The sequence below is a fragment of the Cryptomeria japonica genome, chromosome 11, assembly GCF_030272615.1.
Source record: "Cryptomeria japonica chromosome 11, Sugi_1.0, whole genome shotgun sequence".
In the NCBI taxonomy this organism is placed as follows: Eukaryota; Viridiplantae; Streptophyta; class Pinopsida; order Cupressales; family Cupressaceae; genus Cryptomeria; species Cryptomeria japonica.
In genome coordinates, this window is record NC_081415.1 from 486409789 (window position 1) to 486427564 (window position 17776).

At 36.2% G+C, this 17776-nt stretch overlaps 1 pseudogene; it reads left to right on the top strand.

The window, feature by feature from the left end:
* The window catches only part of LOC131032444 (lipoyl synthase, mitochondrial-like), a 39730-nt pseudogene extending 22176 nt beyond the window's left edge, over positions 1-17554 (top strand).
* Positions 17555-17776: the final 222 nt, after the last annotated feature.

Genomic DNA, 17776 nt, shown 5'->3' on the forward strand with positions numbered 1-17776 from the left:
ATAGCGAGGTTCTCTGGTAAGAGCGGCAAGTGTGCCCCCCTCAGCCTCCACTTTAACTGTTTCATTTTCAGAATCAGCCTCTTCACTTTCTGTGTCATTATCTGAAACCACCTCAATATAATGCGCCTGCCCCTTCCCTAGACAACGGTGCCCTGGCTGCCATGATTCCTTGCACGTGAAACACAATTTCCTTCTCCTTAACTCATTCTTGCTGATGTCTGATTGTTGGGGTTTTGTTATAGGCATCCTGGGTGGTATTGAACTTCTTTGGAAAGGCTTCTTGGGTTGTATAGGTAGGGCTGTCTTCTTACTACCGAAACTATCCCGAGTCACTGAATCTTCTAAATTTAAAGCTGTGGTAATAGCTTCTTGGAAAGTCGTAGGGTTCAAGGCTTTGAGTAGACCTCTAAGTGGCTCATTTAAGCCTTTAGCAAAAAGTACTATCAACCTCCTATCTGTTACGTTAGGTACCATTACAACAAGTTTTTGAAATTCAGACACATAGCCTTCCACTTTGTCTTCTTGCTTCAATTGAGCCAACTTCCTGAAATGCACCTCCAGCTCTGTCTGATCAAACCTTTTGATTAACCTTTGACCATATTTTGTTATGGTGGAAATTGAATCATGTCCTTGAGTCACAAGTCCATGGTACCACCATTCATGAGCTATTCCATCAAGATGTAGGGTAGCAAATTTGAGGGCCTCTTCTTTTGTCATTGGGTTTAAGGAGTAGTAAGTATCCAATTTTTGTAGCCATGCCCTAGCTGTGGCGCTAACTGTTCCATCGAAGTTGGGTATGGTAATCTTCCCTAGACGATACTGAATGTCTCGTCTCTCGTCAAATCCCTTCTTCCTATGTCCATTCCTTTACCTCAAGCCACAATACTCGGAATAGGACATGTTATCTCTGACAACTTCGCTCAAGGCATTGTACTCAACTGGGAGAGGATCCATTTCCTCAGTCTGATTTGGTTGACCCTCCCCCACTTCTTCATTGGTCAAGAATCTAGCTCTAAATGTTTGACTGAGTTTCTTTCATTATCGGTGTCAGGATTCTTGGAATTGCTTCCTTCATTATGAGGAACGAATCTCCCTTTGTTGGCAAAGCTTTCTTCACTCCTTTTGCCATCAGGTTTTCCACTTTCACGATCCTGCTTGAGACCTTTCAGCAGTTGGGCTACCTCTTTTAGTGTCTCAGACACACTGAGATGCAATTCCTCAGATCTCTTGAAGAAGGCCCCAACTTCTTCATCAGTGTCACCCATGCTAGTCCCCTTCTTTTTTTCTCACTGCTGGTATCTCTGCTCTCTCTCACTCATCAACAAACTCACGGTTGGCAGGACTACAGCTCTGATACCACTAACATATACTCACTAGGACACAACAAAAAATATAACAGAAAATTTTCCAATAGATTTGAAAATGTTGCAAAAGACTCAGATTAACTTCAGATTCATAGAACACCAATTTCGTACAATTGTGGTCAAAACATATGGACTAGATATAACTCAATGCATGCAGCATATCAATCAGATTTATATATCGGTACATAGGATTACATTACTGATTCACAGACATTCACTCCTTTGTTGTTTTGTAGTCCTATCCTTGAAAGCTTCTGAACATCATACTTTTCAGACTGTGATTACAGACCCATCTGATATTACTCCTTGGGCTGACGGTCTGCCTGTTGATGCTCTGTGATTATACTGGATTGGACGGCCTCCTTAGCTAGTAGTTGGCGGTCTCCTTCCTATAGCTTATGCTGCATTCCCCCAGGTTGTGTGAATAATGGCGCCCTTTCAGTGGCGCCCAATAAGGCCATAGGTTCCTTCCTTATTGGGATGATAATGGTTGTCTGCTGCGTCTAGACCTGCGAGGATAACGAATGGATTTAATGGTTGAACAGATTGAAGGCTAAAAGTCGACTGTGTGTGAAGGTAAGAGTTTCGTCCCACCTCACTGGCTTGCTAGAGATTCCGTTCCAGACTGGCCTGCATGCACAAAGGCTCCGATCAACCAAAATCAGCATATCCCCCAAAACACGAGGCGACCTCTATATAAAGAGGGTGTGTCGGGTTATGGCTTAGCCGACCTAAAGGCGGCTCATTATTATTAACTAAAACAAACTTTTATTTATATAAATAAAAGACAAGTTGGCTAAGGGAAATTAATCATTTTTAATTTCCTTACTAATTAAATAAAATCAGAACAAAAGAATCGGGTGCTAAGGAACACCGCTTGGATGGCCGATTGACCTCCCTACAATGTCGGGTTCATGACAAATGTCCATGTCCCGAAGTGGTGGGAAGAGTATGCACTAGATGAAGGCGGCTGAATATTATTCTTTTGAAGAAGTTCTTTCAGCTCATCAGTCTGCTTTGCATAACACCGATGCTCATCATGTCTTGGCTTGGTGCAATAGGCACACTTAGGCTTGTCTTTCTTGGATGAAGACCTCTTGGAAGAGGTGGAAGAATCTAAATCATGTCTATGAGACTCTAAAGCTAGACTGTGTACCTCTGTTCTTTTGCTTCGTTTGTTTCCTTGTAGATGTAGGAGTCTGAGCAACCAAGGCTTGAGATATGGAACTAGAAACTGAATCAAGTCGTGATAGCTTGGCCTGCTCTTGTGTCAAGTGCTCACAAAACACCTCAAATGAAGGCATGGTGAATGCAGTTTCCAAAGCATCCATGGTGGAATAGAATGATGAAGCAAAGAATTGAAATTGGCCTTGAAGCTTCGATAGAATTAGGAAGATGCACTCCTTATCAGTCTTCAGCTTGCCACAACCTTGTAACTGTGTCTGATGGATTTGAACTTCACTAGAAAGTCCTCAATGGAAGGAAATGAATCAGGTGTCAAATCTACCTCTAGTTGGTGAATATTCTAAAAAAAATGATTGTAGATTTGGATAGAGGACTTTGAGAGCTTTTTGATGATATGCGGAAGTTGAAAATTGGAGTCTGTTTGCTTAAGTTATGGCCTTGAAAGTGCAAAATTAAAGGCTGACTTTGGAGGCCACATACAAAATATTGGTGCAAAATCTGATCAAAACACTTGCAGAATCGGATAGCCCTCTGAACTAACTTTCCAATGACATCTCGTTTGCCCGATTTTGACTTTGTGTGACGAAGATATGAGCAAAACATTGAAGACTTCTTTTTAGGGCTTGGAAGGATTGAAGAGACTCCAAAAATGAAAAATTTCTGAAGATAGCAACTTTCCTAAAATAGATTTTTTTTGAAAATAGCAAGTTTCCCAAAATAGGAACTTTTCAAAATAGAAAGTTTTCAAAAATAAAAAAATTTCAAAAATGGAAATTTGCCGAAAACAAAAAATTTTCAAAAAAGGAAACTTTTCAAAAATGAAAACTTTTTGAATTTTTCTTGCAAAGAATTTGATTTTGACAAATCGACAGGTGATTTTAGGGTTCTTGAGTCTCTTGAACATGATGGTGATGTCTGTTTTGCCCCAAACTGACCAAATTTTTCAGCCACCCTCGGATCTTGCCTCAGAATGTGCCCTTAGTGAATTCGACCCCAAATTTCAATTGCTCGGATTTTGACGAAACAACAGTCGTTTTTAGGGTTTTTCGATGTTGCAGACACGATGGTGATGCCCATTTTTCTTCAAAATTGATAAAAAATTTGCCTACCTCCAAATCCACAAAAAGCAAATATGTGACACTGCAACGCTTCTAAGCAAAGAAACCCTCAAAGCTTGAGAAGGGGCTTGCCGATTCCATGCTATGATACCATGTTAAATTTTGCAACACAAAAGGTTGCAACACAAGTCTGCAAGATAAAATGGCAAACAAGAACACCTTCCACAAATGAGAGCTGCACAAATGAATGCTATATTACTCAAAAGCAAAGAATACAAAATTACAGGAAGAATTACAATTGCACAATGGGGTGCTTATAAAGAAAGCACAGAGCTAAATTTATTGTAAGTTTAGGTTGCTCCATGTGTTGTTCTTTTAAGATGTGAATAATCAAGACTATTATTTCTGAATTATCATTTGAGAATAATTCTCAGATGACAGCATAAAAGGCTTTTGTATGACTGTCTAGGCATTCATCATATCTCTTTTGTAATGCTAGTGAGGTGAGGAATATTAAGGACAAATTGTGGTAAGAGTGCACAAGATCTGGTTATTAATGAACCTTATTATTAAAGTTAATATGGAATGAGATTCTGTGGTTTTAAATTATTAATACTGCAAGACTGAAAAGGTCTATTTTTATCATTAATTTGCATTTTGATCCATGCAATTATGTTGGAAGCAATTTTAATGAAAGGTTAGATAGCTGTCAGATAACCATCTGGGCTGTTTTCATGTGTGAAGTTTTTCATGCTCAGGATGCACTACTTGTAACATTGTCACATGTACATTGGAAAATGGGCTTCCTTATTGCGTATACTTATAAGTGTCCTTCATTGCTGCAACCATAGTTTCAAGATATAGTTATACAACGCTAGTGGTCCATTGTTATGCTCTCGCCATGAAAACATTGCTTTTACAACACATATCATAGCCTCACTTAATAATAATGCCTAGGCAATTAAATAGAAGACTTCAAGGGGCTGACTAGGATAAAATAACAGAGGGTTTGAAACACAAAGAAAGTTTAATACTTCAACATTATCTGGGTCAGATTAAGATAGCTGCTAAACTTTAACTGATGAGATAGATGTTGATTTTAGTGACCTTCATTCCAAACATGTTGTTTTAGACATTTTCATTATAAGAATGAGTGTGGAATGAATATGGATGATGAATCCAGCCTTACCAGAAATTGAGGAATAAAGATGATTTGATTAAGCTTGAAGGATCTCAGTCCAGATACCTTATTTCATGGAAGAGTGATTCTTATACTGTTTCTCAAGAATAATGTGAACAAAACTTGAGCTTGCCTGCAATTAATAGGAAGCAGAGTGCTGAGGTTGCCTTGGGCCAGTCAGTGGAATTCTTAAATCAAAAGTGCATTATCAAGCCCATTGTGGCTCAAGTATTCAGTAAAGGACTTTCTGTATTCAATCCATTTTTCTTGTAAATCTCAAGTTTCCATTCTCGTCCCTACGAAATCAAGAGTTCTATGGCTTGATGATGCATAACAGGCCCTACTTTCATTTAATACATGCTTGGTTCAGATTACATGTAAGCAAGAATCAAGCTGTAGTTAAAATGCTTGGAACTTGACAGGTCAATCAAAATTATTGGCCATTGTTGTTTCTCAACTGAACAGCTTCATAAACTTTATGGAAACTGATGGTGAGTACATAAGGTATCCTTCTCTCCTACCAATCTGGTTCATCAATGATATCAAAGCTTAATTAGAAGTGATAACTATAATGATTTGGATGTAGAGAACTAGGTCTATAGAAGACTTGATGGAAATTACTGTATGGTTTGGCTATAGATGTAAGAAAACACTGAACATTCATTGCAACTTGGTTTCTGATCTGTACTTTACAGTAAGGAAGGTTGCCTTAATTCAAGGCAGGACTGGCAGTTGTCTGATAAACAATTTGGCAGACCTACAAAAGAAATGTTTGTTGTAGTATTACAGTGTACAAGACAGGTTGGTTTCATTTTATGGTCAAGGTCAGTTAACTATCATCCACTAACAATTTTTTGCTCCATAGTATAAGATTTGAGGCTTAAATAACAATAATGATATGCAATATGTGTGACTATTTGAGTATCATGGTAGCAACCTTAATATCATGGTGCTTTTTGGTTTTGGTATTCTTGGTAAGTGAAAAATAGGAATAAAAAAGTCATGGGGAAATACTGAATACACAGTTTCGGTAGCTTGCATTGCTACGAAGGTTAAGTTTAGACAGAGTGAGCCATTTACTGGTATCATGAGTCGCAGCTTCTCTGGTTCACTAACTTTGCCAAAGTAGATAATGTGATGTTCACAGTTGATTCCATTATAATTTCCTAGTGACAATGACAGGTCTTACTTGTAATCATTCCAATTCAAACTCAATGAAATGAAATGTGATGAAGTCCTGTTAGTTTTTGCAATTATAGTATCATGAGCTGTAAAAGAATGGCTCATCAGTTATCACTTATTTGCCTGAAGTTGCTATCACTTTTGTAAACTTGAGACATGGTACTCCATTGGGAATAACCTTGTATGAGAAAGTTGATCCAGCCAGTGGTCTTCTTAAGAGTGTCAAAGGAGGAAGCACTTGGATAAACCTCCAGGAGGAGTTGAAATGGTGTAGTGCTCCCATCCACTCTCCTGATGAAAAATCATCGATTCTAGAAGAGATATCCTTAATTCCAGCATTTAATTTCCAAATAAAAGTACAGTGACTTCGGCACATAAAACCGTAAGGCCACAATTGAATCAAATGATATGATTGATTTCCATGTGGTTTGCATACTTCTCATCACGATTGGAATAGGATTTTAAGCAACGGCAAACAATAGTAATGGAACACACCTGTTATCAGATGGTGATGGCATATAAAATTGATACATTTTTCTTTACCCTTCATACTGAGATTTCTGCAGTTTTTTCAATTGGCAAACTGCCCATTTTTTAATCACAGTGGGAGCACGCCTTCGACTTAGAAACCGCTATCAAGGGGTTTTTCTATTCTTCGAAATCCATCTGGGAATTGCATCTGTCCTTTCCCATTGAGGTATGCACCAAGAAAAGGATGTGGTATGGCACTCAAAATTATATGTTGACATGTCTTTTGGGACCTAGGGTTTAACTATCAAGATTCAAAACCCCATTGATCTACCTCTATAGGTCATCCCAATTGACCCTTTTGTGTAAGGGAAGACCCCTGTGCCTACAGAGGGCAGTGGATGTATTCGCTTGGAATAATTATATAATATTTCTTACAATTTGATATTATTTTCACAGCTAGCTGATTATACAATAGGAATGGATTGAACTTATGTCACTAATAATGAGAGATGCAGCAGGAGATGAGGTTCAGGATGTTTCAACAAACATATAAATACCTATATATATTCAATTTACAATTTTTATAGGAATTCATCAATCATTCACATTACTAATGGCTCAAACATCGCAAAAGCTAATAACACATAACCATCATGATTCACCCCAAAGCATGCCCATAAATGATACATAAAGTTTAAATTTGTAGGAATAAGATAACAAACATTAATATTTTCAATAATCCGAGGTGAATAAGAAAATGTCACATGATAATCCATTTTTTTGAGCGTGTTTCTGACTTATTTACACAAGAGGAGCCTTTATATTATAGGCTAAAATTCATACACTAATATGAGATATATCTAGCTGTCTACCAATCCTTCCTAGCTGTTACTGCTGTCTACCAACCTTTCCAGCAATTTTAGTTGTCCTCCAACTTTAATTTATTTCTATCTACCCTTTACGATTGGTACTATTTACAGCTATTCTAGTTGTCAATTATTATTGCTTGCTCAGAGGAAATGATCTCCAATTTCTATAAGCAATTTGGGAACTTCTTTGGATAAGGTGTCTTAGAGAACAACCTAGCATGTATCTATAAAGTTCCTTTGTGTTTGATGACATATGTAGTGGTTTCCCTCTTGTGATTGGTGTAGGTCCAAACATCAAGCAAAATATTGTTGGCTTATGGTTGATGAAAGTCAGGAACAATAGCCTTAGGACGAGTCACAAAAGCCTCCTCTAAGTTGGATGCTCAAACATCTTGACATTGCTTACATTGACAACATCATGGATGCCAAAAAATTAAGTTGAAAGACGTTAGGTCCAATTGCTTGAAGAATGGTCTAAGGTCCATGTTTGATGGGTGTCAACTTGTGAGGTTTGTTGTGAAACCTTTGTTTAAGTGAAGCTAAACACGATCACCAAATTTAAAGGAACAAGGAACTCAATCTCAGTCATGAAGTTCTTTGAATTTAGCTTGAGTTAGTTTAGAGTGTTTTGAATTTTTGTGTTCATTATGGCCAATTTTACACAAATTGGGAAGCTTTGTCTTGCTTATTTTACTGATGGGTTGTATTTAGTAATGTGGGAGCATTTGGAATCTCATAAGGTGCCTAAGGTTGGAAACCGCAACAGACTCTAAAATGGAATGCCTAATAGAAACATGACTAGCATGAATATAGCTAGGTCAAATGACACACAAATAGGTGTGCCATGCTTACTTTTGTGATGTGGAATGTATAGGTCACAAAATAAAGTCCAATTAATTACTTGACTTGAATCACTAGTGTACGAGTGGAAGGTGCATATGAAGATTTAGAACAAAAGAAAAAGAAGATTAATTCAATATTGAATCATCTATTCTAAATCAAGTATAATCTTAGACTGAGCTAAAGAGAGTTCAAATGAAATAAATGCATGACAATCGTATCAACATGAAACCTGTTCATTGAAGTTGATTGCTCGAGATGCAATAAATGGGTTTGTTCAAGGAGTCATGCAAGGTTTCTGCAGCATGTTCCTGTGAAGCTCATATTGTTGATTTGATGGAGGATGAGGATAGATTTATAGATGTTTTGATGAAAAGATGGATGGTTGAGATTTGATCTTGGATGAATGGTGGAGATTGATTGAGATTGAGTGGAGAATCTTCATTGACTAAAAATAGTCGGGGATAAAAGAGTTGTGATGGCTTGTTAGCAGGCTTTGATATGAGAGAGGATAATTAGTTCTTTGTATTGTTTATTTCAATTAATTAGTTGCACATGGATTAAACATAGAAGAGAATCATGGAGGAGTAATGACAGTGTAATTTATTATTAAAATGGTTAGTAAGATTAGTCAATAATATAAATCAAACTATTTGAAAGCATTATCAAGGAAGAATAAAACATAAAAGCATAAGAGAGACATGAATGAATAAACTAACTATACTCCCACATGACGCTCCCATTGCTATCGTTCTTCCTTGTCCTCCTCGTTTTCACGAACCTCGCTGCTCCTAGGTTGACGAATGAAGAGTGGGAGATTGGATGGAGGGTGAAATGTGGATTGCTCACATTTGCATAACAAGATAAGGATGTGTGGATGATGATTTGAACATGCTGAGGGTGCTATGGAAGTGATTATGGTGTCAAAATGACAACATAAGTATGCAATAATTCTGGATAAAAGGCCAGCATAAGGATGTAATGAAAAGTGGATGATTTGAGATAAAGGAAGGCTTCAATTTATAGAGTTTGGAGATCCGAAATGGGTGGTCCAGATTAAAAGGATGATGAAGGGCTCAGATTGAAGGAGAGGAGATGAAGTGGACAAGGCACATAGCCTTATGACACGTGGACATGGGGAAGAGGGCAAGGTGTGCTCACACATGTGTGAGCATATCTTGAGAAGAACAACTGTCATGGGGAAGAGAGCAAGGTATGCTCACATGTGTGAGCAAATCTTGGGAAGTCCATGAGGCTGACAAGTGGAAACACTTGTGGAAAGGTGTAAGGGCTATTGGAAAGGAGGTTATGACATATGGATCAAAATGGAAAGGTGTAGGGTGGTTCCATGGGGAAGAGCAATTCTCACACGTGTGAGCACCCCTTGGTCAAAGGTGAGGTGGAGAGGTGAAGTGACTTGTGCATGCAAGTCCTTTATGAGGAGAGTCACATGTGGACTTTGGTAGGTGTGTAGTATTTAAAAATTGAATAAATACTAATAGAGATTAGGCTCTGGGTTGACTAGCTTGATGAGGGATTAAGAGGTGGATTTGTAGGAATCACAAAATTAGCCTAATTAATATTGAATTAATTTGGCTAAGTGGGATTAGGAATAGAATTGGAATATTCCCTAACGTTGAGTTTGATTAGGAGAAATGTAAAGGGGTCATTAATTAAATATGATTTAATTAATTTAGGGGTAATAACAGGATAATATGATTATTTAAATTAATCATGTGATAAAGGGATAATTAATTAAATATTAATTAAATTAATAATTTAATTAATTTAATGTGTTTACAGACATAATCAGTTTTCACTGTGGTAAACAGATTCTGCACTCAGAAAATTAAACATAGAATAGAATCATGGACTTTAAGATTTAAGATTTACAGGTATTTATGATATATAGAAAGATGAGGATAGACAATATCAATTGTTTAAATTTAAAAACTACTCTTACAATAATAATAATATAATTAGTGGAGATTGATCTCTTCACAATATAAATATGGAGATAAAAAACATAAGGTGAGAACAATGTCTATGCTCGTTTGCTAGCAAGAAGAAATTGAGGGTTTCTGGCATGTGATTATGCTTTGATCTATGTATGTGCAAAGAAGCATTCAATAATGCAAAAGAAGATTCCAATAGCTTACATTGCTTGTTTATAATCCCAACCAATCAAGCAGGGAGAAATACTAACATATGTTTAAATTATAACTTTTTGATCCTTTTAGGTCTTAAAGGACAAAGGTAGAATTATTCAGCTCTAATCTATTCTTCTATCAATAAATATTTGAATGAGTCATCACAACAACAAAAAACTTGAATTGAGGTTCTTTTCCTTCAAATGCTATTTTGTAGATATAATTTGACTGCATGCAGCATACTCTATTTATTACCAAATCGTAAATTTGGGACACTTGTGCACCTGTAGCTGACTAACACATGTACTCAACCCTATAGATCATGTAGCTTGGATCCTTAAGTCTCTAGTCAAGCCAATTTAATTGTAAGTTTTTTCGTTATGGTAACTGATAAATTTATTTTTCTGTAATTGAAATGCATCTACTCTAATTTGGTTAAGTTCGTCTATACTCTTTTCAAGGTGTCATTAATTGGTCAAAGACACCCGTGTGAAACATATTTACATTGACTCTTATTTAATTAAAAGTTGAAATTGTAAATGAATGTGTTAATGTTTGTAGCTTTAGTCGAATGATCATTTAGAATACATATAATATATGTTGATTAATAATAATATATTATTATGTTATATTATTATATTATTATTAATCATATAAAATTTAATATTCAATATTAATCTATTATATTATTCTAAATTAATAATTGATTGATGAAACATTATAATATTGATTAAATTATTATAATTAAAGGAGAGACATGTCCATTCAAGGACATGCCTCTCCAAAGGAATATATATAGTATAATGTTATTCAATTTGAGAACACATAGAATTCCAAGAATGCAAGTATCAGATTGAATCAGATATATACATTAAAATACATCCAATAAAACCTAGGAAAATCAACATGGTATCAGAGCCAGGTCCAAGCTAGGAGCCCCAAGCACACGAGAGGTGTGGCTTAAGGGGGGGTGTTGGTGTTGGAAATAAGCCACACCCGGACCGACGATGGACTGGTCCAAGAGGGGCCAGTAGCTCAGTGGTAGAGCACTCCAGCAGAGCATGGAAGGTCCTAGGTTCGAGTCCTAGCTGGTCCATGTCTCAACATGGTATCAGAGCTCAGGGCTGTGAAGTTTAATTTGGAGGTTGGAGAGGGTTGGAGAATTCAGTTTTTTTTAGAATTTTCAGTCTGAAATATGCCATTGTACGGCCCTTGGTTGGCCTCAAAATGAGGACTATAATATATGGATGGAAAGATCTGTGTTTCTAGTTTTCAAATATGTTTATCTCATCAAATTTGATTCAGTTTTGTGCAAGATATGACGACTTTGGTGCAGGTCACTTGAAACCCTACCTAGGGTTAGCAGTTTTGGGAAAAATGTCATAACTTTTGTTTTAACCGTTGGATCTCGCTATAACTTGGAGGAAATGTTGGTAATTAGCTTTTCTAACATCTCACCGAAGAGATTGGATAAATTTGGTAAATTGCAAAAGTTATTAACGACTGTGTGTGGCAGATCATAATGAAAGTGTTGATCAAAATTATGAAAATGTTCTACATCATTCAAAGGGAATTATGATGAGAGATGATTCATGCGTGATATTTCTTATATGGGCTCACCTTATGAAAGGAAATGTTTTAAACTTAAGGATGAAAGCACAATAAAATTGAATTAAAGGGAGAAATAAATTGATGCTTATAAACGAATTGATGATTGAGACCAGATGTAGAGGGAGTCTGACATTTCAAAAGAGGACAAGAGGTTGATACAAGAACTTGAGCTTCAGAGGGAGAAGATGGTTCAGTCAACTTGTGACAATTTCGATCATAGTGATTGAGAGGGATTTTCACTATTGAAGGTGAAACACTTATGAGGTAAATAATGCTAAAACACATGTATGCAAGTTAGAGAAAGCACTGTATGGATTAAAACAAGCTCCCAGAGCATCGTACGAAAGAATTGACAGTTACTTATTAGAGATAGGTTTCTCTAAGAACATTGCTGATCCAAATCTGTATTTCAAAATAATCAAGGGTGAAATGTTGATACTCATATTATATGTAGATGACTTATTAATTATAGGTGAAGATCATCTCATTGCAAAATGCAAACAAGAACTAGCTTCAGAGTTTGAGATGAAGGATTTAGGTCTACTCCATTATTTCCTTGGATTAGAAGTATGGCAAAAACCAGATGGTATTTATCTAAATCAAGGTAAATACACCATTAACATTCTAAAGAGATTTGGAATGACGAATTGTAAGCCAATGTCATCTCCTATGGAAACAAACCTACATAAACTAAAAGAAGCTATAGCAGATTCCAAATTTGTAGATCCAACATTATACAGACAGATTATTGGATCATTAATGTACCTAGTCAATACCAGACCTGATATATGTTATGCAGTAAATGCACTCAGCCAACACATGGTTGAACCCAAAGAAATACATTTGGTTGCAGTAAAGCATATATTGAGATATCTTCAAGGTACCTTGGACTATGGACTGCATTATGAACACACAGCATTGAACCTACATGGATACTCTGATTCAGATTGGGCTGGAAGCGTGATAGACAGGAAGAGCACTTCAGGATGCAGTTTCAGCTTGGGATCAGCTATGGTATCTTGGATCTGCAGAAAACAATCATCTGTAGCTCAGAGCTCCACAGAAGCTAAATATATAGCTGCATCCATGGCAGCTAAGGAAGCCGTATGGTTGAGGAAATTGATAGTAGGACTGTTTGGTGAAAGTCTGAAGCCTACTATCATTCATTGTGACAATCAGAGCTGCATTAAACTTTCAGTGAATCCAGTTTTCCATGATAGATCCAAGCACATTGAGATCCCATATCACTATGTAAGAGACATGACAGAGAGAAAGGTAATAAGACTGGAATATGTCAATACAGGAGATCAAACAGCTGACATTCTCACCAAACCCCTAGCAAGAGTGAAAATTGATCACTTCAGGAGGTATCTTGGTATGATTAAAATGTAATTGATGTCTAAAATTATGTAAACTTCTTGGTCATATACTTGAGTATATGAATTATGTAATCTTTCCCTGTGTTCATTCCTAAAGGATGACGATTCTTTAGTTAATGAACACTTGTATTTTAACATTGTAAGGTGACGATCTTATAAATGTTTGGAAGATCATATAAACTGAAAATCAGACAATTTGAATATTAGTAATATGATAAGTTATAGTAGACATTATGTAAGTGGATTAATGTCAGTGCACATACTATAACAGGGATATCAAAGTGATTATATCCTTAGTATCACAGGCTGATACTTATAACAGGGATATCAAAGTGAGTATATCCTTAGTATCACAGGCTAATACTTAAAACATGGATATCAAAGTGAGTATATCCTTAGAATCACAGGCTGATTCTTCACACCTAGGTGATGTAATTATCATGAGATTAGTGTTGAGCTAAATTAAGTTTTAGGTCTATACTCCTAAGACTAAGAGGGAGTGTTAAATTTAGTCTCAATCGTAACTCTAAAATCGTAATCTGTTTTAGTGCCCAGAAAATTCGATTTTATACTTGTGATTTAATTTAGTATTAAACTAACATACTAGTTTGTTATTGTTATGTTTGGTTTAAGTAATCCCGTCGGTGTAGAAGGATCGTGGCTCCACACAGGGGTCATGACCCTATGTGGAACCATGTGGTTCCACATAGGATCGCGACCCCCTGTGGAGGCACGATCCAATGAAGAAAAATGATATATATCCGCCACCCTTGTTGAATAAAATTACATACGATACATGTGGTGAACGTAGAAGATATAATTGCTTGGCCTTTGCATCTGCAGAGGCAAATTGATAAGAGCTTGTGGATAGAATCGCCGACTGAGGCAATCCACGTGAGAGCTCATGGATAGAATCGCCGACTGAGGCAATCCACGTGAGAGCTCATGGATAGAATTGCCGACTGAGGCAATTCACACAAGATCTTGTGAATAGAATTGCCGACGGAGGCAAATTCACACCTTGAGACTATGGTCCCCTGTGATGAGCATCATATGGTTGATGCAAATACTCCCAATATCATGAGATGATATTTTTGAGTTATGGTGAATATCATGTGCCTTGATATTCTTGTTTATACCATACTTCCTGATATCATAGTGAGATAATATTTTCTCTATTCCATAATTAATCTAGACTTAATGCATTTGCATTGATTTTATCTTCCCTAGCTAAGAGGGAGTGTTAATTATGTTTTGTGTAGCTATGGTGATGGCCATAAGTGTTGACATGGGAGATCACTACACATTATGTTTGATCATCCTCCCTAGCTAAGAGGGAGTGTTAATGTTTGTAGCTTTAGTCGAATGATCATTTAGAATACATATAATATATGTTGATTAATAATAATATATTATTATGTTATATTATTATATTATTATTAATCATATAAAATTTAATATTCAATATTAATCTATTATATTATTCTAAATTAATAATTGATTGATGAAACATTATAATATTGATTAAATTATTATAATTAAAAGAGAGACATGTCCATTCAAGGACATGCCTCTCCAAAGGAATATATATAGTATAATGTTATTCAATTTGAGAACACATAGAATTCCAAGAATGCAAGTATCAGATTGAATCAGATATATACATTAAAATACATCCAATAAAACCTGGGAAAATCAACAGAATGCAAAATTAATCCAGATTAAGCTGATGATACTAAGTTATTTTAATATGTATTAGCAGGCAGTATAAATAAATCTCTGCCTTGAATTTGATCTAATGAAATTTTTTGATAATTTATTGTTTTCTTTATTCAGGTTCTGTGCAGCTGACTCTTATTTAATTAAAAGCATAAATGAATGTAAGCTAAACGAGATTAAGCTAGTGGTACTAAATTATTGCTAATATGCACTGACTGGCACTTTAAATAAGTGTCTGCATTGAAATTGATCCAACAAACATTTATTTGGGTTTTGATTATGGTATTTAATCAGGTTCTGCGCAGTGAAGACATCGCGCAAACCACCACCACCTGATCCCGATGAACCCTACCAATGTGGCAGAGGCAATTGTCTCGTGGGGACTTGATTATGTGGTTCTAACTAGTGTCGATAGAGACGATTTGCCTGATCAAGGGAGTGGTCATTTTGCAGAGACAGTTAGTAAATTGAAGGAGTTGAAACCTCAAATGCTTGTTGAGGCCCTTGGTAACTTAGTTCCCTCATGATTTTATGTCTTCATAGTTGCTTTCATTACTAATGCAGATTGTATGCGTATCCCTCTAAGCTAGACCCCAAACTGAAGTTCAAGTAGTCATATTTAGTTAAAAGTGCCTGGAAAATGCTCATACAGACCCATAAATCATAGTGAGAGTAACTTATCGAACTTATATCTTGTGTATTTGGTAATCTCAGGGACTTGGGATGCTCTAAATGAAACTTAATCAGAATCTCTTTCAATCATTTGCTAATTTCTGTGTACCTTTTGCTTCAGTACCCGACTTTCAAGGGAATTCAGAGTGTGTGCAGAAGGTTGCAATATCTGGGCTGGATGTTTTTGCTCGTAATATTGAGACAGTTGAAGAGCTTCAGACCGTTGTCCGAGATCGGCGTGCTAATTTTAAGCAATCACTTGAAGTGTTGAAAATGGCAAAGAGTTTTGCCCCTCCTGGCACTCTAACCAAAACATCGATAATGTTAGGGTGTGGGGAAACTCCAGTCCAAGTAATTAAAACGATGGAAAATGTCCGGAAAGCAGGTGTTGATGTGATGACCTTTGGTCAATACATGAGGCCAACAAAGCGACACATGCCTGTCTCAGAGTATGTAACACCAGAAGCATTTGATGATTATCAAAAACTTGGAATGGAAATGGTATGCCACATTCATTCATCATTTTTTTTCTACTATATTTAGTTTACAGCTGATGTTTTGTTTCACTGACTTCAAAATTTCAAATCATTGTCACGATTCTTTCTGGACAATAGTTATGACCTTTTAACTCTATTGCATAATGATATAACCCTTTAAAACTGTGAAAATTAGCATGCAGGTAGACCCTTATGTTGCATCTTATGCTAAACATACAAAATTGAGATTGGAAACAATATGGAAAAATCAAAACATGTTATTGCAGATTTTTCTTCTGTACATTTATTTTTTGGATGTGGATATTCTGCTAATCTATCATTGAATCTTGGCAAGCACAGATTTTGCTCACGGAACATAAGTATTCATGTTTATCCATGCTACATATATAGTGAGCTTGTGGAGAGATCATATCCTTTCCGTAGAATAGGGGATATTGCTATCTGTGTTGGTGGGATGATATAATCTCTGCTCTTATTGGCCTTGGAATTTAACTGTGTTTTAAGATTATTTTGCTAGAACATATTCATACTGTATGAGCCTATGAGACATGTCCTACAGAAGAAAAGAAGGCCTGTGGTAGTCATGTTTATTGACGCTGTCTTTGTATTGAGCGCATGAAGCGGTCATATCCTTTCTGTAGAATACAAAATATTGATGCATATGTTTTGGTGGGATGATATAATCTGTTATTGACCTTTGGTGTGTTCACTATTTCAAGATTGTTTTGCTACAATTTATTGTGTGATGCATGAACTACAGACGAAAAAGAAGTCCTCTAGCTGTTTGATATGAACCATAAACTTTTATTGATGTTATTCTGCATTAATTTGCAGGGTTTTCGGTATGTAGCATCTGGGCCTATGGTAAGATCTTCATATAAAGCTGGAGAGTATTATGTTAAATCTATGATTGAAGCTGATAGGGAGAAGGCATCCTCGTCTACTATTTAATTTGTTCCAAAATACAAGCCATTTGGCTATTTATTCAGTATGTACCATCCAGCTCAAAGGTAAGATCTTCATAGAAAGCTGGAGAGTTTTATGTACAGGCAATGATTGAAGCTGATATGAGTCATTATCATTTTGTAATTAATAAGTACCAAAAGCACAAGGCCATTTCTTGGATATATATTGCTTGTTTCTCTTATGCTAGGAGATCCCTGGATGGCAAATGGTGCAGTCTACAGGGCTCTTCTTTTTGTTTTCTGAGATTGTTTCTTTTATTGCCATTAGCTATTTTTTTCGTATATTGCTTCTATCCTAGGAGATCCAAGGGTTGGAAATGCCACAGCCTGCAGGTGGCTTTCAACATTCTCCTTGCATCTTTCTTTTCTTTTTATAAATTTTACATTTTCCATATTGTGATTCACAAGCTTATCTTGAATTCTTTTTCAAGAGAGAGGGCTGAGCATAAAATTTCATTTCTTGTGGTTGTTTAATACAGCTGAGCCTCTGGTCAATGACACCAGTTGGCCTGTAAAAGATGTATCTTAGTAGCATGAGCTGGTTTGTATTCTATCCAAAGATCTTAATAAAATAGAAATGGCCATGTTCTTCTGTAGTTATAACAGTAACTGAACTGATAATAAAAGGGCACAA